The sequence below is a fragment of the Stegostoma tigrinum genome, chromosome 33 (assembly GCF_030684315.1).
Source record: "Stegostoma tigrinum isolate sSteTig4 chromosome 33, sSteTig4.hap1, whole genome shotgun sequence".
Lineage (NCBI taxonomy): Eukaryota > Metazoa > Chordata > Chondrichthyes > Orectolobiformes > Stegostomatidae > Stegostoma > Stegostoma tigrinum.
In genome coordinates, this window is record NC_081386.1 from 8,441,627 (window position 1) to 8,464,730 (window position 23,104).

Genomic DNA, 23,104 nt, shown 5'->3' on the forward strand with positions numbered 1-23,104 from the left:
ATGGTGTCTTCAGCCAAAGTTGAAGACAAGTAAATAGCACTATGACATGTTTTCTCATTCGGAACATGTATAGTGGCAAAATCTGCAGGCAATGGGTAAAAAGCAGAGTGACATCAATGGGCTAACTCTTTCAAGAAACTAAGGCAAACAAGAGTCTACAAGATAAAAACCGAAAGTACTACAGGTGCTGTAAGTCGGAAACGAAAACAGAATTGCTGGAAAGGCTCAGCAGGTCTGGGAGCATCTGAAGAGAAAGCAGAGTTAATGTTTCAGGTTCAGTGAGCCTTCCTCAGCACTGATGGTAGTTGGAAAATATTGGTTTATACACTGAAGATAGGGTGGGGGAGGGGGTAAATGATAGGTGGGAACAGAGCCCAAAGAGAGAGAAGAATGGTTGGACAGAGAAAGGATCCAATTAGGAGGGTGAATAGCTATTAATGGGGACTCTTAGTGGCTAACAATGGGGTGTGTTTAATAGCAGACTTTGTGATAACAAAACTCTACAAGAGTGCACGAATTGATTCGCGGGTGATTTGGAAACTGTATTCCCAAACATCTCGGAAGAAAGCCCAAATCTTAACATTTAGCATAAACCACATATCACCTCCTACAGTTGATGAGTCAGTACTCCTCCATATTGAATGTTACTTCAAAGAAGCACTGAGATCAGCAAAGACACAGAATGTATTCAGAATGAGCACCATAATATCCATCATCAAAGATAACTTAATAACACCTTTAATGGGTGGCCTGACCTAGTCCTGAAGGAAATATCTGCAGGTCTGAGTATACAGCAGGTAATGAAAGAATTAACACAATGAACAATCAGTCTGATCTTGCCCTACCTCTCACAGGTGCATCTGTCCATGACAGTATTGGTAAAAGTGACCACTGCACAGCCCATGTTTTTCATTCTTTCATGGGTGAGTGTCAGTGATATGGCCAGCACTTGTTACCCATCCTTAACAGCCCTTGAGAAGCTAACTGTGAGCCGCCTTCTAGAACCACTGCAGTTAGGTGTGCACACGGGGCTGTTAGGTGGGAATGCTGGCAACAGTGAAGGAACAGAAAATGACGACGGTTTGTGGCTTGGAGGGGAACCCTCGAGGGGCAATGTTCCTCTGTGTTTGCCTGGGTGGTACAGGGTTTCTATTTTGGGAAACATTGTTGAAGGAACATTGGTAAGTTGGTGTAGTGCATCTTGTCAATGGTACAGACTATTACTACTGTACATTAGTGGTGGAGGGAGTGAATGTTGAATGTGGTGCATGGATGTCAATCCGATGGGATGCCAATGGATGAGTTGCTTTGTCTGGATATTGTTGAGCATCTGGATTTGAATCTTGAGATCTGCACTCACCCAGACAAAGTAGGATTTGAATGCACTTTTCCCGTGATATATTACTTTCAGACTGCATTATATCATGCTGGTGTATTGTTTACACTACAATTGCATTATTGGTTTAATTGCAATGTCAGATGGTGATGATTTCCATTGCTTACTAGTACCAATACAATCTGATAGAAACAAACTGTGTCCTATTGTCTGTGCTGATAGTTTACAAAGTGGGACTTGCTACATCAAACACCTGAACCACTCTGATCATTGAAATTCTAAAAACTGATAGTCTCCAGCAAGCCGCACTTTGTAAACTATCAGTTTAGAATTTCAATGATCAGAGTGGCTACGGTGTTTGATGTAGCAAGCCATTTGCTGTGTATATCATGAACAAGCAGCAAAATTTGTTGAATTTGAGGAACTGCTTGCACTTCTCTAAAAAATATCCATATAGAGTTATGACCATGGTTTTCATGGCCCTGGGGTTATTTGGAGAGATGCAGGACAGGGTTTGGCAAATTTCCCATTCAGTGTACGAACTATGCAACTTCTGATGAGTTCTTCCACTCAGTGATCAATCATTGACCAGCAGGCTATTTCATGAAGGCTCAAGGATGTACTTCATGAGCAAAATGCAGTACACAATTGCTGCCATACTTTTGAGGTAACCATCCATGCCCTGTGGGCAATGAAGTTGTCAATAAATAATGCAACTGCATTGCCTGCTCAACAGTGACCTTCCTCTATTTCTTATGGTCTCTTAGTTTCCCAGAATTGATTGCAACATGATATCTATCATAGATTCTGACGTCAACACTTCAAATATAACTAGATTTTCAATTGCATATAAAGTCACCACAGTTACATAGTTCTCATTATCACAAATCACTTTTCTATTGCTAATGCTGACTACGATAGCAGCACAACTCAACACTTCAGCAATTTGGTTATGTGAACCTGTGAGACAATTAATCTCAAAGTTACATTAATGAAAATGGTCTGACAGCTGGAAGATCAGTAAGTAGATTTTAATGTGGCTTAATGTTGCTGGAAATGGAAGGTTTGAGTTCTAAGGAGAGGGTTGATAGGCTGGGGCTTTTTTAGGAGCACAGGAGGTTGAGGGGTGATCTTATAGAGGTTTATAAAATCATGAAGGGCGTAGATAAGGTGAATATCAGGTGTCATTTCCCTACATTGGGGATCTCAAGACTCGGGGCATATTTTTAAGGTGAGAGGAGAAAGATTTAATAAAGAATTGAGGGACATTTTTTTACATAGAGGATGTAAACAGACCATAAGACCAAAAGACATAGGAATGGAAGTAAGGCCATTCGGCCCATCAAGTCCACTCTGCCATTTAAATCATGGCTGATGGGCATTTCAACACCACTTCCCTGCACTCTCCCCGTAGCCCTTGATTCCTTCTGAGATCATTGTCCTAGCGACAGAGATAGTAAGAACTGCCAGTGCTGGAGAATCTGAGATAACAAGGTGTGAAGTTGGATGAACACAGCAGGCCAAGCAGCATCAGAGGAGCAGGAAAGCTTGACGTTTCAGGTTGGGAAAAAGGGTTTTCTGAAGAAGGGTCCCAACCTGAAACATCAAACTTTCCTGCTCCTCTGATGCTGCTTGGCCTGCATTGTCCTAGCTACCATCAGTTCTGAGGAAGGGTCACTCCACTCGTAACATTAACTCTGATTTCTCTCCACAGATGCTGCCAGACCTCTGAGCTTTTCCAGCAACTTCTGTTTTCTCTTTTTTTACACAGAGAGTGGTATGTGTGTGGAATGAACTTCCAGATAAAGTGGTGGATGTGGGTACAGATACAACATTTAAAACACATTTGGATAATACATGAATAAGAAATGTTTGAAGGGATATGGGCAAGGCAAGTGGGACTATTTTAGTTTGGGATTATGGTCAGCATGGACTGGCTGGACTGAAAAATCTGTTTCCTTGCTGTATGACTCTATGACTCGAGTAATGTAACCATTGATTGGTGAGCAGTAGAGAGTGAACTTTCTACTGTCAAAGTACATGTTTTCACGATCACATATGTAGGTGCTTACTCCTCTGAGTAGGATATTTGAGTTTGCATGAGCAATGTGTTGTACACTTCCTTCAACCTACTGTGAGAGTACAGCTTTGATTGCATTTCCTGATATACAGTCGGTTCTGCTATAACATGAATTCCGACAACACGAATCGGCTATGGTGTGATGATGAATAGGGAATGCTATTTCTAAAACATGAACTTGTGTTGGCTATAACACAATTCCATTGTTGCGTGGAGGCGTACACATCGACATCACATGATTGTTTCACGGCCTTTGTCCTGAATACGGTCAATGGTAGTGCTGAGAGAGACTCTGCATCATTTTGCAGACTTTGTCATGAAGCACATTCTGTAAGAGGTACCGTACTCTGTGATTTTTGTTTTTTTCTTGCAAATTCTGCCATTTTATTTCATTATTAGATATGAATTAAACATTTATTCAAATTATGCTATCCTTTGTGTTAAGCTTTTGAGTGATTTTTGAGCAATTTTGAGTGATATTTTTCAGTGGTCTGCCCCTAATTCCACTTTTCCCATAGACCCTGTTATTTTCATTGCATGATTTTCTATAACGTAATGTTGCTTAGGAATGCAACTATTGCTTTTTAGCAGAACTGGCTTTAATGTGTTGTGACATTTGTTTCCCAATGTGGACTGAAATGCACGAGGACGGATAGAGAGGCTATCTTCACCTTTAACATCCCAAATGCTATTTGCTGTCCGATTGTCCATTCTCATTTTATATAATTTGGGCAGAATCTTCTCAAGAGGCTTCATGATCTCTGCACGTTTAGGATGGAATTTGTGATAACAATGTCAACTCCCTCACTTTAGATGTCATCCAAGGTGGATAATTGGCTTCATTGTAATTATGTTTTGACTTGACTCCACCCGTTGATACTCTGTTCCCTAAAAGTCAATCCTGGAAGCCACAAATATACACTTGTCATTGTGGAGCATCAAATTGTGCAGTTCAAATTGAATGAGCACCATTGGTAACGGCTGATCATGTTCTACTTTATCCCTTCCTTCATTGGACAACAACACTGTAAAAAGATTCAGCATTCCCTCAACTTCTGACAAGACTGATAAAACAATATTCTAGAATGTACAATTTGGGTCTTCAATGGACTGAAACATGAGTCGTGACTAACAAAAGTTGGCATCTAGGTATTGTTCCATCTCATTCTTTGTTTGGTGAAGTCTGTGGAATCCTTGAATAACGCTGACATATGCTTGGGTCGTGCCAAGTGGACAGCTGTCTGGAATAATAGCTTTGTTGCTCCCTTTAAGGTCACTGTGTATTCCAAGTCACTCTTTTTCTGTTGTGCAATGACTCAGCTCTACCGTCATTTGATGATACCATCAGCTTCAAATAATTTCAAATCCTGTGACAGTCCAAACACCAACCATGCAAAGTTTTGTGAACCTGATCTGTTGACTCAAGGGGCATGACAGCACTCCTTGAACTTCCCATGTTTGGTAAATAAGGAAGGATACTCGCATGTATAGACTACATGCATGCATTATCTAGCATAGTCACAGTCATAGAGTCACACAGCATAGCCACAGGCCCTTCGGTCCAACTTATCCATGCTGACCAGGTTTCCCAAACTATTTGCTTGTGTTTGGCCTGTATCCCTCAAAACCTTTCCTATCCATGTGTCTGTCCAATTTTTTGTTTATAGGTTGCAATTGTATCCACCTCTACTACTTCCTGTAGCAGTTCATTGTATACATGGACCACCCTCTGTATGAAAAAGTCCCTCAGGTCCCTTTTAAAACTTTCCCCTCTCACTTTAAATCCATGTCCTCTAGTTTTGAACTCCTCTACCCTGGGAAAAATACCATGGCTATTTACCTTATCTATGCCTTTCATGATTTTATAAACCTCTGTGAGGTCACCCCCTCAACCTCCTACGGTCCAGGGTAAAAAGTCCCAGCCTACCCAGCCTCTCCTTATAACTCAAGCCCTCCAGCCTCAGTAACATCCTTGTAAATTTTTCTGCATCATTTCCAATTTAATAACATCATTCCTATAGCAAAATGACCAGAGCTGTGGGAATCTCCAAAAGTGACCTCACCAACGCCCTGTACAGCTGCAACATCACGTCCCAACTCCTACATGCAATGTGTGCTCCAGTAAGGTCTCAAGCTTGAAGCCAAGCTTATTAAAAAAGGTCACCGTCTTAAGGCTTCAGTCTATGTTTACACAGAGCATGAGCCTATCTAATGTGATGTTTTTGTAGCATGCCAGAACTGTGATAATTTCCAATATCACAATGAACCAGTTCATAAAATCATAGAATGCCTACAGTGTGGAAACAGGCCATTTGACTCATCGAGTCCACACTGACCTTCTGAATGGCATCCCACCCAGACCCACTCCCCCACAACCCCGCATTTCCCATGGCTAACCCAACTAGCCTGCACATCCCTGGACATTATGGGCAATTTAGCATGGCCAATCCACACAACCTACACATCTTTGGACTGTGGGAGGAAACTGGAGCAGCCGGAGGTAACCCAAGCAGACATGGGGAGAATATGCAGACTCTACACAGACAGTTGACCTAGGGCAAAATTGAACTCAGGTCCCTAATGCTGTTAGGCAGCAGTGCTAACCACTGAGCCACCGTGCCGCCAGCAGTTGTCATAGGTTTGAAGAGTGTCTGTTGTCAGAGTGAGAAAAAGTTGTGAAAAATACTAATGCTAGCGTTTATCTCACAATTTAGATCTTTTCATGCCTGCCTCAATAGCAAGTGACACTATGTTCATAACTGTGCATTCATTAAATTGGTAGAATGCTTCACCATGCCTGATATACACACATGCCATACTTCACTCTCTCAGGAAGAAACTCCTGTACGTGCGGAAACAATGATGTCCTCTTCATCAATCTGTGCACCTTGTGAAGTGATTCCGCTTTATGCATTAATTAGGGTTACACAATCACAGAGTCATAGAATTATACAATGTGGAAACAGACCCTTTGGCCCAGCCTGTCCACATTGGCCCAATATCCTATGCTTTTGTAGTCTATTAGGGTAAGGGTTACCATTTTTTCCCTTGAGATGAACATGGTGTTGTGAATTGATGAGCACTTCCACAGTTTGGACACTGCTTTAATGGTATCTGACTCTCTGGCATGTTTGGCACAACATATATCCTTACCTTTGTTTGGCCTGAAGTATGTATCAAGAGCTGTCACATTAATCATTGACATGTTTTTTGTCAGTTTTGCAAATCCTCACTAGCCTTCTGCTCTGAAACAATATTCGATTATTGATTATTTTAGGTCATTGCTACATCTGGATTGTCCATCTCTACCATGTGAAAGTTACTCTTAAACCACAAAATCCATCGACTCCACAGACTGGGTGGAGCAAAGAAAGGGATGGTGAATGGATCAGTAAGTTTGAACCATTTTTCATCATCATCATTGTCATTGTGATTTGTGCTTCAGACGTAATGAGACAAGTCCTATGTTTTATTCAATACATTACAACATTTTCTCTCATGCTTACAGCTGCTCGCTTTGACTTAGTTTTCCTTTCTCAGCCATCACACCCAAACTTAACTGATCACACACAGTACAGAAGAAAGAACAGACGCACAATATTCAAACAGCAAATTATTGAACATTCCACCAACATCCTTTTGTACTGAAAACTTGGGTCTCTCGCCAAAACAAAGTGATCTTTAAGAGAAGCAGAAATATTCACCAAGCTTATCAGACAAAACCTGTGGTTAAACATGCCCAGACAAACAGGCCACGGGAAAGAGCCATTTCTTAAAAACAAATGTACTAAACTTCAATTCAATGTGAAGCAGTCAAGGACTGATCTCTTAACATAGAGACTGGACAAGGAGGTGAAGAAGTATTGGCACAGGATGGTTGCCATGACAAATGACTATGAAATGGTTATGAGCTTTAATTGGCACAGCTCCACAGAGGAGTAAGCCCATTACGGTTGATTGATGCCAGGTTAGACTGAAATCCTCACATCCTAAGCTGGCTACTTAGGGGGATAATCAAATATTGTCTGAAATTATTTTGTAACACTTTAAGATTTAAGCATTTTTCTTATAAAAGTTCTGAGGAAGTTTTAAATTTCTTTCTTACTCATCAAAGCTGTTGGAAAGTTTTAAGGTACTTTTTAGCTCCTGTGAATAAACGCGACAGGACATCGACTGTTCTAATTCGCAAACTCTCAGACTGTTGCAGTGTGTTATGTGTAAACCCAGCTCCTAATGGCTGGGTCTGGCCAGTAGGTGAAGCAGTGAATGGTGAGGTTGTCAATAGGGGAACTCGACATTTGCAGTAGGAATCTGAACAGATTGCCTCCACTTCTGCTGAAACTACATAGATTGCACCACATAAAAAACAGAAATAGAAAGAGCAAGGTTGTATCCTTGTCAGAGTAATGTTCATGATGCCTGATGAATTCTTATATTCAAGAGTTGCGTTTATTTATTCAGATTTCATAAATATTAGTCTCTTGTCGCACTACCCTGCATCTTAGCTGTTTTGTAGTATTGTAAATTGTTTGGAAGAAAGTTGAAAGCTTAATTGGCCAGATGCAAGACGATTTCTGGGGGAGAAACTGAAAGAACTGTGAATGCTGTAAATCAGGAACAAAAACAGAAGTTGCTGGAAAGGTTCAGCACGTCTGGTAGCATCTGTGAAGAAAAAATCAGATAACATTCTGAGTCCAATGACCTTTCCTCAGAATGTTCTGAGGAAGGGGTGCTGGACCTGAAATGTTAACTCTGGTTTATTTTCTTCACAGATGCTGCCAGGCTCGCTGAGCTTTTCGAGCAACTTCTGTTTTTGCTTCGGGGAGAAATGGTTGCTGCATTTTTTGGTTGCATAAATGCAATCTTGCATTTAGTAAGTGCATTCCTGGCACTCTGAGCAGCAATGACAGCAGCTCTAAGTACATTTTCCTCATTGGCCTCTTCACCATCTTCTTCCCCTCTGTTCGCCACAGCTCCTGAGACAATGCCTTCCAAACCCACTTCCAACTAGAACGACAAGGACAGCAGATAAATGGGCACCACCTGCAAGTTCCCCTCCAAGCCACTCACCATCCCAACTTGGAAACATATTGCCGTTCCTTCAGTGTTGGTGTCAAAATGCTGGAACCACCTCCATAACAGCATCATGGGTGAAGAAGACAGCTCACCACCACTTTCTCAAAAGTGACTCGTGTAGGGTCACGAACTCTGGCCCATCAGTCTGTGGAACATGAACATAATCCTGTGTATTTTCAAGGTTTGTGTGAAAATTTGTAGCTCGCATTGTGTACGCGGTTGTTCGTTAGCTCACCGAGATTATCCTATGGTGTGCAGACGTTTAGTTACCATTCTAGGCAACATCATCACTGCAACTTCTGATCAAAGTGTTGGTGTTCTGTTCCATTCTGAATTTAAATAATCCTCTGGTGCAGTCGGTCTTGTCACTTCCATTCTGTTTTTAGCAGAGTGGTGTATATGGGGTCTATTCTATATCTTTGTTCATGGATTCCTGCGTTGAGAACCAGGCCTCCAGAAATTCCCTTGTATGTCTGTGTTCGCTTGTCCCAGTATGGTCACTTTGTTCTTGTCGAACTGATGGCCCCCATTGTCTGTATATCAAGACAAGTGAGAATTGGTCATGTCTTTTTATTGCCAGCTGAAGATCGTGTATCCTGGTTTTCAGTTTCCTCCCCATTTGTCCAATGTAGTGTCTATTGCGCTTGCTGCGTGGTATTCTGTATATCACATTGGTCTTGTTTACTGTCGGTATGGGGTCTTTAAACTTTGATAGCGTTTGACGTGGTGTTGATCGTAGGCTTGTGTGCAGCCATGATCTCATGTGGACTTAGGAGTCTGATTGTCACTTCTGATATATTTTTAATGTAGGGTAACATTACTAGTGTCTCCTGTTGTACTGTGTCCTCTGTGTTGCAGGTACCTACAAAGGATATAATCACCAAAGTAAGTGCGCAACAAAAGTTCATGCGATTGATTCCTGAGATGAGCGTATTGTCCTGGAGGCATTGTGAGGAGAGGCTGCGTAAGACAAGTTTGGATAAAATAGTCATTGAATAAAAGAAGACCATTCAGTCCATAGTGTCTGTACTGATTCTCTTCCTGTAGCCCTGCAGTTTTGTTTGTCTTCAGATAATTATCCTGTTATTTTTTGAAGCGCTCAATGAAGTCTCCATCACCATACTCTTAGATCATACATTCCACATAGTAGCTGTGGAGGGAAATAAACGTTTTTCCTCCTGTTGTCATTGTTTCTTTTGCCAAAAATGTTAAAATCAGTGTACCCTAATTCTGGATTCCCCTCATGATTTTGACATCTCTATTGAATATCATTTACATTTCTCTTTTCTGAGAACAACCTCAGAGTCTCAAATCTATCCATGTAACCAATGTTCCTCATTCCTGGAACCATTCTTATGAATCTTTACTTAAAGCTCTCTACTGCCTTCATAATTTTTCAAAAGTGTAGTACTCCAAACTGGGTATAATACTCCATTTGAGGCCAAGCCAATGTTCAGTGTATATCGTAAATATGAAAGGTCATGACCTGGAAAGGTGGGCTGAATCTTAGATTTTTCTTTAGCTAATTACCTATTGCATTGAAATTTTTGGAGGGATTCTCATAGCAAGGCACAGTGAGATTCCTCACCGTATTTTACCAAACTTGCCTCATAAACTACCAACCCCACTCCTACAGTATTACACACATCAAACACTAGCAGCATCATAAAATGTGCTGCTTGTAGAGCAACTTGCCATTGACTGGCTATCTACCAAAAGACCAGAAACCCTTCCACCCGCACCATCAATGGAAGCCCTTTGTGCTCCCGGTCAAACATTATCAGTCCAGAGCTGCCCTTTACTATCTGCACTGGACAGGACAGACTGAGGGAGAATGTTGCCCCACTTTGCAGGTAGGGCCTCAGAGGTCCTTTGGGTGCATCAGGAAGATCCTCTAACCCCAGGACCAACAATCGGAAAGAATGCCCAGGACTACAGGAAAAGGTCAATGACCTTCACCACTCTGGTGCCATCTTCTGTCTGATGCCTCCCCCTCATTCTACCTCTGCTACTATACCCACTTCCACCAAGGCTCATTTTCTACCATGCACACTATTGCCTGCAACATTTTTCCTCACTTGCACTCACCCACCATGACCACTGACTGTACATGCCCTCTAAACTGCCCACTCACTCATTCCCTCCCTCAGGACACCTCTCATCACAAAACACCGTGTTGACACTGACCACACTCAAGCCCCTGGGCTGGTATCGGAGACTTTCCTTGACTTACCGTGGAGGTCCTCCCTTGTCTTGATTGGGGGCTGCTGACAACACTGAGAAGTTTCCTAGCTTTGTGTCTGCAGTAAATAGCAAAGCTAGACAGATGTAATATGAGACTGGTATCTCTGACTGAGAGGGGAAATGCACAATGATAATACAATGTCAGTGCAGGAATGCTGTAAGTATCCAAGTGGGGTCAGAGTGAGTGATGTATTACTGTCGTGAATACTGAGGTACAGTGAAAAGTGTTGTCTTATGTACTTTACTGGCAGATTGTACTATACGACTGCAATAGGGTAACACAGAACAGAGTGCAGGATACACTGTGACAGCTGCTGATAAGGTGCAGACTGGTAACTCACAGCTGCCTCGCAAGAAACTTGCCTCACTGCTTAGTAAAAGTATAAAAGATGGAGCTGATATAGGCATCACTAGATTTCTTCACCAATTCTACCACAAATCTTACAATCCACATCCCTCAGATCCTAGTAAGAGTCTGCTGATTGACACAGTTTATCTCTCCACAGACCAGTTGTATTTAATGGGTTTATTATATGACTTTGTACTGTATATTCCAAATTGATTAAAGCCTGATCTGGTACACTTTATTGACTTATTAACAGTTTTCTCAACCTGCCCATCACCTTCAATGATTTGGGCACTATAGTAACAAAGGCCTGGCATGGAGGGAACTGGGCAGCCACCACATTGAACTTCGTCTGGAGATGTCTAAGATGACCCTTTACAGGTTAAGGCAAGTGTTAGTGACAGTTAGCCTGTCTGCCTGCCTCTTCTTTGTGTGTAGCCCACACTGAAGTGTCACTGGAGATTGAAGCATGTGGTGTCTACTGCTTGACTTGAGGCCTTTGGTAATAATGGGCACCAAGAGGCCTTTAGTGCATTACCAAGCCCAGAAAACATACTTTAATTTAAGATTAAGATTCCTTAAAAGCACTTCTTTGTTTTTATTACAGTGGGATTAGTAGTGCCCTAAGTAAAGCTGTTTATGCATAACAGGCCTCCCTGTTCACTTTTGTTTTATTTTGCCTTTTCTTGGTCTTCTGGCTAAAATGAGTCACCTTGCAATAATGTTCCCTGAAATTTAGAAGAATTAGAGGTAATTTTATTAAAACAAATTCCCTATTCAGTCTCTTAAAATTGTATGGGATGTTTCCCTGGCTAGAGAGTTTAGAATAAAGAACTGGAGTCTCAGAGACAGGAATCGGCCATTTTGGACTCAGGTAAGCAGAAATATCTCCACCCAAAGGGTTGTTTAGAATTTTTTGCCTCAGAGAGCCGTTGATGCCCAGTCATTCTGCATACTGTCATCTAACATCAACAGACTTTTGGATACTGTGGGAATCAGGAATTCTTTTATTGCAGTCACTAGCCAGGCTAGATTTGTTGATTGTCTTTAATACCCTTAAATTAAGTAGCTTGCTAAGCCACTTCAGAGCGCAGTGAAGAGTCAACCACATTGTTGTGTGACCAGAGTGACACGTAGGCCAGACTGGGTGAAGATAGCAACTTTTCATCCCTGAAGGACTTGACTGAACCAGATGGGTTTGATCCTAGAATCCCTACACTGTGGAAGCAGGTCGCTTGGTCCATCGAGTCCACACTGACCCTGCGAAGAGCATCCCACCCCTATCTTGTCCCTGCAATTTTGAGTTTCCCACAGCTACTCCACCCGGTTTCCACATCCCTGGACACCATGGGCAATTTAGCATGGCCAATCCACCTACCTTGCACATCTTTGGACTGTGGGATGAAACCAGAAAACCTGGGAGAAACCCATGCAGACACAGGGAGAACGTACAATCTCCACACAGTTGCCCGAGGCTGGAATCGAACAAAAGTCTCTGGTGTTGTGAGGCAGCAGTGACCACTGAGCCAACATGCCACACTACTTGTTTGTGGACAATTGATGGTAGTTTTGTGGTCACCATTACTGAGGCTAATTTTATATTCTTAAACTTACCAAATGAATTCTAAATTCCACCTGCTGCCATGGTGGGATTTGAACACCAGCTTGGCTCTCTGGATTAATAACTTAGATATGTTACCATAATGCTAACATTTCCCAGCGGTGGGAGTAGTGCAGGAAGGTGGGGCTGAGTTACAGCCTCAGACCTGATCTTATTCAATGGTGGAACAGGGTCAAGAAACTGAATGGCCTACTTCTGCTCCTACTCCCTATGTCCGAATACAATTAGCTAAGACTAAGATCAATGACACGGTGGCTCAGTGGTGAGCACTGCAGCCTTACAGCACTAGGGATCCGGCTTCGATTCCAGCCTCAGGAGACTGTCTGTGTGGAGTTTGCACATTCTCCCCATGTCTGCATGGGTTTCCTCCCATTGTCCAAAGATTTGCAGGTTTGGAAGATTGGCCATGCTAAATTGCCCATAGTGTTCAGGTGAGTGTGGGTTATAGGGGGATTGGCCTGGATGGGATGTTTCAAGGGGTGGCGTGGACTTATTGGGCCAAAGGGCCTGTTTCCACATTGTAGGGAATCGAATCTAATCTAATCAACAGATTTTGATGAGGTCTTTGGAACTAAGTTGGGTAAATGGAGTCAAGGTACAAATCAGCCATGATTTAATTGAAAGACTAAACAGGCTCATGGGACTGAATGGCCAACTCTTGTTCCTTTATCAAGCTTGATTTGTGCCATGCAACAGTTAAATCTCCTTGGGATAATTTCTCATACCTTCTGTAGTAATAGTAATGAGGCCAGCCAGGTGGACCTCATAGAATTGTAGTTCCCTGATAGGACCAGGTTAACAGCCCCAATCAGGGAGCTCTGGCTGACAGACATAAACAGGAGGGTCAGGGGTTCTATTTACTCTGACAGCAGGTTCTGAGGGAGCTGGGTTTGTGGCAAGGACTTGCCATGTATGAATGAAGGGAGAATTGGTGATGGGGTACTAGCATCTGTGGAGTTATTTCAGTTATTATTTCGGAAAAGATTCCATGCACATTAATATGATTGGATTTTGACTGATCTGAATAATTCACTCTGCCTTTCTCCACATGCCCCACTGAGATAAGAGCAGGAGTGCCATCTTGTGGACTACTTTCACTTCATCTCAATGCTGAGCTTCTTGCTGTGTGCTCACAGGCTTCTGTTGTTCTCACTTCCTTCCGGTTACGTGACTTGAATAAAATAAGCAAGTCTTGGTGACGGTAAGATAATATCATACTGTGACTTAGAATTTAGTGACTAATATAAGAAATAAAAGCTAACATGTCTGCAATTGTGATTTTTAAAACCAGGAGCAGAGAAAAGGTCTAGCCTTTCAAAAACACAAAAGTGAATAATTAACCATAATTCTACAAATGCATTTTCATTGGGTCAGCATTAGGCAGTGAATCAGCTGAGTGACACCACAGGAATAATGAACTGAGATCTAGTTTAGTATCTAGGGCAGTGAAGCGTGTAGCTTATAATTGAGCTCCGAATCATTGTATTAAAACCAACTCAATTGCAGGGATGGGCTAAACTCTGGCTTACCCCAAATATCTTAAAAGTGGAACAGAATGAACCATTATGTGCCTGCTTTGGCACATTACTCCACTCTAGTCAGGGATAATATTGCTTGTCATCATTACTCCCCGTTGGTGACAGCCTGAAGTCAATTGCTGACATAACTTCCGCATCCGTCACAGCTTTCAGTTTATGATCAATCACATTGCTCCTCCTTGCAGACATTCACTCACCAGCTTGCACCAATTCATTCTGTGCATCAGTGATGAGAACATTTCACTGACAACAAATCTGTCAGCTTTCCTGCAGTTTGAAACCACCCAACATCCCTCCCTCCGTCCAACCCTTGGAGTCTCCTCTTGTGTACCCTTGGCATCTCATTTCTCCAGAGGCAGGCTCTCCTGTGCTGACTGACTGACTGATGATTCCCAATCTCCTAGGGAATACAAATGGTGCTTCTGTATCTGTTGTTGCGGGCAAGATTTTCTGGGGTTCAAATCTTGCCACTTAGAGATATTTTCCAATCAACATATTCAGAGACGTTATTGCACGCATCTGGTGCAGGTGGGACTTCAACTCAGGCACAGAGGTAGGAACACTATCATTCACACCTACACAGCCCTGTAAGATTGGCTTACAGCTCTCACAACCTAACAATGTCACGAAGCTACGTATAGCCAAAATAAACACTTTGTGAGTGCAGTCGCTAATTTAAGATTGATCATTACATCTCTACCTGGTTTACATGTCCCACTTAAGATTCTGTAACCCACTTTCTATTGCTCATGAAGAATTAAAGTTATGCAGTTACAAAGGACTCAGCTTGATTTAAAACTGGAAAGGAAGTATTCATCCCCATTGGAAGAATTATTTATTATTCTAGCGTATTTACTGAATACTTAAAATGTCTTTATTGTAAGTCCTTGATGTGCCTAGTTAAGACTGTCTCCTGTTCCCTTCTGAGGGATCCTGGAGCTAGGGAATATAGTTTATATATTAAGGTTTTAAGACTGAGGTAAGAAGCTTACGTTTTCTCTCAGAGAATCATTGGACTTACGATTTGTGTTTCAGACAGCGAGTGAGGCAGGATCATTGAAGGATGAGTTATGGATTTTTGGTTGATAACAGGAACGAGGGCATGGGCAGGGGCTGTTCCAAACAGACAAGTGGAATTAACAACACAAATTAGACCTTCCATGATTTTAATCAAACAGTGCGGAAAGGGACTGAATGGCCTACCCTTGCCTCTAACTTGTGTTATATTCTTTTACAGGCATTTCAGAATGAATCCTTGCAATTAGAATGAATGGTTGAGCATCAAAAACAGATGGAAAAAGGTAGTCTTCCTTCATGAATAATGTGCACTAGAAGGCTGAACTTTTAACACCCGTACAGGAGGGAAGAAGCAAACCTGGACAAGAATTCAGGAGGAAGGTTACAAGTTTAAGAAATCAATTAGGGGCAGCACGGTGTCTCACAGCGCCAGGAACCCGTGTTTAATTCCAGCCTTGGGCAACTGTGTGTGTGGTGTTCGCACATTCTGTGCATCAGTGATGAGAACATTTCACTGACAACAAATCTGACAGCTTTCCTGTAGTTTGAACCCATCCAGCATTCCCACCCCCCTCCCGCCCCCCCCAAACACCCTTGGAGTCTCCTCTTGTGTACCCTCAGCATCTCATGTCTCCAGGTGCAGGCTCCCCCGTGCTAGCTGGCTGACTGATGATTCCCAATCTCTTACGGAATACAAATTGTGCCTCTGTATGTTTTGTTGTCTGCGTGTGTTTCCTCCGGGTGCTCCAGTTTCCTCCCACAGTCCAAAGATTTCATCATGATATATACCAGGATGTACTTGTTGTTCAAAGCTGTTAATTATACAGGAAATCGCACCATTAAACTGCCTTGCTGACTCAAAATCTTGGACAATGATTTGTACCCTTATTCTATCATGTACAGAGCCCAGCTAAGGCAGAGTTATTGTGATATGCTGATTTTTCTTTCTGGGTCTGTGGGAATTGAAATTTTCTTGGTTAATAATGTCTACTCAGTCATGTCAGTATCAGCTTAGGGCTGATAACAGGATCGAGGGCATGGGCAGTGGAATGACCATGCTAAATTGCCTGCGGTGTCAGGGATGTGTAGATTAGGTGGGTTTATACAGGGGTGGGTTTGGGTGGGATGCTCTGGGGGTTGGTGTGGACTTGTTGGGTCAAGGGATTTGTTTTCACACTGTAGGGATTCTGTGATCAATCTTTAAAACTGAGAGGACGTTAAGGGTTAAAGGCTTCAGTGTGCCTCTGACTTGTCAAGAAGTTAGAATTCCAGGTTTTTACCCAGAGGATCTGAGTTCAAATTCCTAGCACAGGAATCATTCTTTGAGGAATTAGTCTATCCAAGAAAAATATTCAGTAAAATCCTGCATAAGGGAATGAGAAGACGTGCTGTACTATGATATGAGGAACAAATTAGTTTCAATCCAAGATCAAGTACGATAGACAGATCAGTTGTTGGTGAAGGGACACATATGGGAAATTTATAGATGTCAGTATCTGTTGCAGCACCAAACAAAAAGAGATAAAAACTGGAAGAACTGCAGACGCTGTAAATCAGGAACAAAAACTGAAGTTGCTGGAAAATCTCAGCAGGTCTAGCAGTATCTGTGAACAAAAAAAAATCAGAGTTAACATTTGACTCTGCTATCATTTCATGTTAACTCTTGATTCATTTTTCTTCATGGATGCTGCCAGACCTTCTGAGCTTCCAGCAACTTGCTTTTGAAACAAAAAAATAGGTGACTGTTTAACTTGGGTTAAAATGCAAGAATTCATATCTCTGAGAATGGAGAGCCAGAGATTACGCTTAAGTTACAATGACAAATGCTCAGGCTATTAAGTATCGGACCTGGGGTGTCATATTGAGATTGTACAGGGTGTTAGTGAGGCCGCTTTTGGAATACTGAGTACAGTTCTGCTATGGGAAGGATATTATTAAATTGGAGAGGCCTCAAAGAAGATTTAGCAGAATGTCACTGGGACTGGAGGGTTTGAGTTATTAAGCGAGGCTGGAAAGGCTGGGACATTTTTTCCTGGAGTGACAAAGGTTGAGGGGTGACCTTATAGTGGTTTGTAAAATCATGAGGGGCATGGATAGGGTGAATAGCAAGGGACTTTTCCCTAGGATGGAGGAGTTCAAAACTAGGCGCTATATTTTTAAGGTGAAAGGAGAAAGAATTGAAAGGGACCAGAAGGGCACTTTTTTCATACAGAGGGTGGCTCATGTGTGGATTGAACTGCCAGAGGAAGTGGTATATGCAGGAAAGTTACAACTTTAAAAGACATTTGGATAGGTTCATGAATAGGAAAGGATACAAAGGGATATGGGCCAAACTCAGGCAAGAGGGGCTAATTTGGCTTGGGAAACTTGATTGGCATGGACGAGTTGGACTTAAGTGTCTGTTTCTATGCTGTATGACTGTAACAAGCTAGAATTCCTCTGGAAGAGAGATAGGCATACCAAGAAGAAGGAGTGTTATGGCTAGAGAAGGCAGTTAATCTTCAGGCAAACTAGAGACGTGCATGATAGTCCAGAATGAATGAACAACTCTGTGCTCAATTCTGCAGGCCAATCAGAAGATCGTACTAATCCAGACATAAAGTCTAACTTGTCAGCATTCACCATGAAATATGCCAGGATGTACTTGTTACTCAAAGCCGTTAATTCTACAGGAAATCTCACCATGAAACTGCCTTGCTGACTCAAAAAATCTTGGACAATGAATTGTACCCTTATTCTATCACATACAGAGCCCAGCTAAGGCAGAGTTATTGTGATATGCTGATTTTTCTTTCTAGGTCTGTAAGAATTAAAATTTTCTTGGTTAACAATGTCTGCTCAGTCATGTCCATTTCAGCTTAGGGCTCAGTGGTAGCGCTATAAAAGGCAAAGAATTGTGATCAAGTCCCACTCTAGAGATCTGGGCACCTAACTGGAAGGGCTGTACTATCTTTCAGATGACTGGTATTATACCCCTTTTCAATGGGGAAGCAGGACTAACACGTTCATGTTGCTATATTAAAAAAAAGTGGCATTTCCTTGGTGGATGGTGTGCTGGAAAGGCAAGCTACCCCCTTTCTTCAGGATGGGAAATGAAGACTGCAACATCAGGCACAGACGGAAATGGTCATTCAGTCATTGCCATTTCAACAGAAGTAATGCACAGCGGTGCTGTGAGAAAGTAAATGACCTTCCACGTTCTTCAAGGATAGGTGCCTCCAACTTCTCACTGCTGCCTCACACTCACTCTAACTCTACCACCATACCCACCTCCCACCAAGGTTCAAGCTCTACCACTCTTGCTATTATATGTAGCTCCGTCCCTCAGTACTCTGATCTTCCCCATCCTCCCAAACAACTAAACCTCCCTTCCCCATGTGCATCCTATTTGCTCACTGAAGTTCTCGCCACCTTTTCCTGCTCTGGAATCATCACTAATGGCTCCGTCAACCACCTTCATCTCGCTCCATCCCTTTTGTCTCATCATAGGGGAAAATATCTCATAACAGGTCAGAAAAGGTTATGAAGAGTGGCAGGGTGGCTGATGTTCATCCCCTCTTACTCCCTTGTGAAGGGAAGGTCCTTGAGATAGATAGTAGAAGAGTATTGAGACCATGTGAAGATGTTCAGGCCTCTACAACACCGTACTGAACAACAATGGATATTTATTACAAATAAGTAGATTCCAGCAACAAAGGGAAAAAACGCCATTTAACTCTGCTCATTAAAACTCTAACCCTCTTGTAAAGCTCTAAATGAACTGGTAAACCACATAAGTTTCATTGTGTTGCACTCCTATTACCATAACAGTAAACATATCACTATCATACTCAATATTCTACCTTTATTGCACAACTAATTCCCTCCCTTGCTTTGCGAATGTACCAGTGGCACCCACAATTCCCTCTCCCTGAGGAAGAAATCAGAGCCCTCAGAGGAAGCACCAGCCAGGTTTTCTACTGCAACCCTCTACCGACTCAGAGCTGCACTGTGGTGGGGGCTTTATCTAGATTCGACTCAGGAGCACATCACTGGCATGAGTCTGCACCCAGTACAAGAAGAACGGTGTCAGGTCGCTGGCAGTCAGAGGGCTGCCAGAAACCAGGCACATAGTCAGACCTGGGCAGGAGGGAGTGTCAACCATCAATTAGTCTGCAAATGGCAAGCAGGGAGTCAAAGACACTCTAAACTGGGTCACTGACATTCGTAGTATTATGCTGGCTCTGGTCAGCGTGTGCCCAGCTGACTCCATGGACAGACAGCCAAATCTGACAGAACACTCAGTGACAGTTAGAAATGCACATAACTCCATCACTCCAGCTATTCTAGCTCAGTACCAACAGCAAGGCAAAAGAGGGGACAAAGGACCTCACAGAGAATGGATGGTGGCAATGGACTCCCAGATGGAGGGGGAACCACACCAAGGTACACCCCCACCCCTGGATCCCTGAGGACTCCTCTCAGAGCACTTCACAAGGTGCCAGATGCCTCACCACCCAATTCATGGAGGGTGGGCCTTACTCTGGACAGGACACTCTCAGCAGCTCTGGGGCCCTCTCGCTACAAACATTCCCTGGCCACCCAGTCAAATCTTCCAGGCTAACAGGCTTCACTACAGAGCCGGCTCTTCACATCAGGCATATGACTGACTGTGGTTCAATCCTGGACTGAGATCTGTCTTTGATGTCCTTGACCGAATGTAGTGACACCCCCTGACCAACTAAAGTCTGTATAAGAATTAATACAGAGGTTGCTGGAAAAGCTCAGCAGGTCTGGCCGTATCTGTGAAGAGAAAATCAGAGTTAACATTTCGGTTACAGGGACTCTTCCTCAGAGCTTTTTTATTTCTGCTGAGTACAGAACATTCAGCATCGGAAAGAGGAAGATTAGGAGGATTGCTGTCTTCCCGAGAGGAGGTGGGATTGGGAAAGGGGATGGAGTCAGACAGAAGGGAAGCAGAGGGAGGTTCAAGAGGGCATTGGACGTCTTTGAGTTGTTGCATCTTGTGGGCCTTGATGCCTGAAAGGAAAAGAAAATGTTTCTTGTTGGCATGACGAATGAGCCGGAGGATGAAGTGGAACTGCGGAGTGGTGCAGCCCTGAGCCAGTGTGTTGCGATGCTGTTGGAGAGAAAGGTTGAGAGCATGCATGTAATGCCGCATGGCACTGAGCGTGAATCTCAGGATGCAGCGAGAGCAGCTGTCTGTGGAACGTTGAACATCAGAGATACCTGTGATCCTAGGAGGATTCAAAACATGAAGGATGAAACTTCAGTTGGAATCCACGTGGGGCGAGTCTGAGCCGGAGGCAGTCGCTGAGGAATATGATGTGGCTGTAGAAACAAGTTTTAGCAAATACTTGGTCAAACACCAGGAGTGACAGTGAGATTAATGCCAGTGGACAAGAAGATTGGAATGGACATCCCGTCGGAGTGAGGAGCAGAACTTTAAGGTGAGCGTGCCTAGAAGAGATGTGGCAGTGAGTTCAACACTAAATAAAAACCAAGACGAACTGTAGATGCTGTAAGTCAGGACCAAAAACAGAAGTTGCTGGAAAGGCTCAGCAGGTCTGGCAGCATCTGTGAAGAAAAAACCACAGTTAACGTTTCGGGTCCAGTGACTCTTCCTCAGAATTCAGTTTAAGAATTGCTGCCTCAGTCCTGGCTATTCCATTTCTGAGCTCTTATTTGCTACACTCCATACTCTTCAGCTCCATCTCAACTGCCCACATCTCTCTGCCTCATTCCCTCCATCCATGTTCCTCTACCTCATTCCCTAACTACCCCCACCTCATTCCCTCTCCCCACCCCACCCCCCACCTTTTCCTCCCTGCATCTCTCTCCTTCTGTCAGACATTCCTTCAAACCCACCACTCTACCTTAAATCATTTGGTCGGTCCTCCAAATGTCTCCTTCTTTGCCTAATTACACCTTTGTAAAGCTTGTCCAATGAGCCTGACACAAGCCGCCTTTCCCCCTGTACCATGTATTAGCACATTTAAGACAATCCTGTCAGGTGCATTTGATACAGTTATTAACACCCTATCTAACTGGAGACAGTATCACTGGCTTATGTAATCCAAACAGCCAGGCAAAAGCTTTGGGAAAATGGTTTCAATTCCAACAAAGACAGTTGTGGAATTAGATTTCAATTAAATCTGCAGTTGAAAGCTAATGTCAGTAAATGGCAACAGTGAAACTATCATTGATTGGTTTTAAAAAGTGCATCTGGTTCACTAAAGTCCAACAGGGAGGGAAATCTGTCTGCCTATTACAGGAAAAAATCCTTGCTGGCCAGTTACATGTTTAAGAGCATGGTATTCATAAGGCCAAGGTCATGAGTTCAATCCAGATACTGGCCAATGTTGCTAGTTTCCAACTGAGTCCTTAACTCTTTGGGTGGTGGTTCAATGATTAGCACTGCTGCCTAACATGTCAGGGACCTGGGTTCGATTCCACCCTTGGGTAATGGTCTGTGTTGAGTTTGCATGTTCTCCCTGAGTCTGTGTGGGTTTTCTCCAGGTGCTCCAGTTTCCTCTTGTAGTCCAAAGATGTGTGGGTTAAGTGGATTGGCCATGCCTTAAAAACTCCATGCAGGGCTTAGGGTAAGGTAGGGTAGGGTGGGGAGGGGTTGGGGGGGACATTGTGAGGGCGTTTCTCGGAGGGTTGTTTTTTTCTTTTCATTCATGTGATGAGGGTATCCCCGGCTGGGCCAGCATTTATTGCCCATCCCTAATTCCCCAAAGGGCAGTTAAGAGTCAACAACATTGCCGTGGGTTTAGAGTCACATGTAGGCCAGACTTGGTAAGGATGGCAGTTTCCTCCGTAAAGGACATTAGTGAACCAGATGGATTTCTCCGACAATTGACAATGGACGCACAGTCATCATTAGATTCTTACTTCCATATATTTATTGAATTCAAATTCCACCATCTGCTGTGGCGGGATTTGAACCTGGGTCCCCAAAACATTACCAGGGTCTCTGGATTAACAGACCAGCGATAATACCGCTAGGCTGTTGCCTGCAGATTTGATCGGCTGAGTGGCCTCTTTCTGCACTGTAGGGATTCTGTGAAATCTGCTATTCTTATATGATCTGGCCTACATGCAACTCCACAGCAATGAGATAGACACTGAACTGCACCCTGAAATGGCCTAGCAAGTCATTCAGCTCAGATTAACTACGGATGGACAATAAATGTTGGCCTTGCCAACGGCACCCATATTGTAGGAAAGAAATCATGTTTTTGTTTGCCCTGCTATCACCGATATTGACTGCAGTGGAATATATGAGATCACCTCCATGGGCTGTTTTGCATCATTTTGTTTGTACTAACCAGACCACAGCATCCAGGGCAATGTCTCTGGGCTGTTTATTTGATTTGAAAACACATGTTGCCTCCAAGATCACAGCTCAACTTTGTTCTGATCATAAAGTGTTGGCAGAGCTGACTGTCTGTTTAAATCACTTGCAACACAGTCCATACAGTCTACCAGCCCAAACTCTGCTCTTTGTACTACTCAACTTGCTGCTCCCTGTTTTTGATCATGTAAGGATAGAAAATAATGTGCTGAAGCTTTGGCAATATTCCATCTGGAGGTGCTCTCCTCCTTGCATTCCCTTTGACCCAGTTTACAGGAACGTTCCGGATTTCAAATCCTGTAGTTGTTCAACTTCCATCTATTTCTGTAAAGGACATCAAACATAATTATGATAAAATCAAGAAACTGCACATGAAGGGCTATTCACAAACAAGGAATGGCTCAGGGACATGTGGTGGTGATCCGCATTATACTGCTGTTCCGGAATGCAGCAGCAGTGATCAATTTGCCGAAATGATCTCTGTAA

General features: G+C 43.0%; 1 long non-coding RNA gene across 1 annotated transcript; it reads left to right on the top strand.

Moving 5' to 3' along the window:
- The first annotated feature begins 2,255 nt into the window (after window positions 1-2,255).
- Window positions 2,256-9,439, top strand: LOC125467187 (uncharacterized). The gene is made up of 4 exons (XR_007250588.2): window positions 2,256-2,356; window positions 6,694-6,807; window positions 8,390-8,673; window positions 9,351-9,439. It is a non-coding gene; the product is annotated as an uncharacterized LOC125467187 (long non-coding RNA).
- Window positions 9,440-23,104: the final 13,665 nt, after the last annotated feature.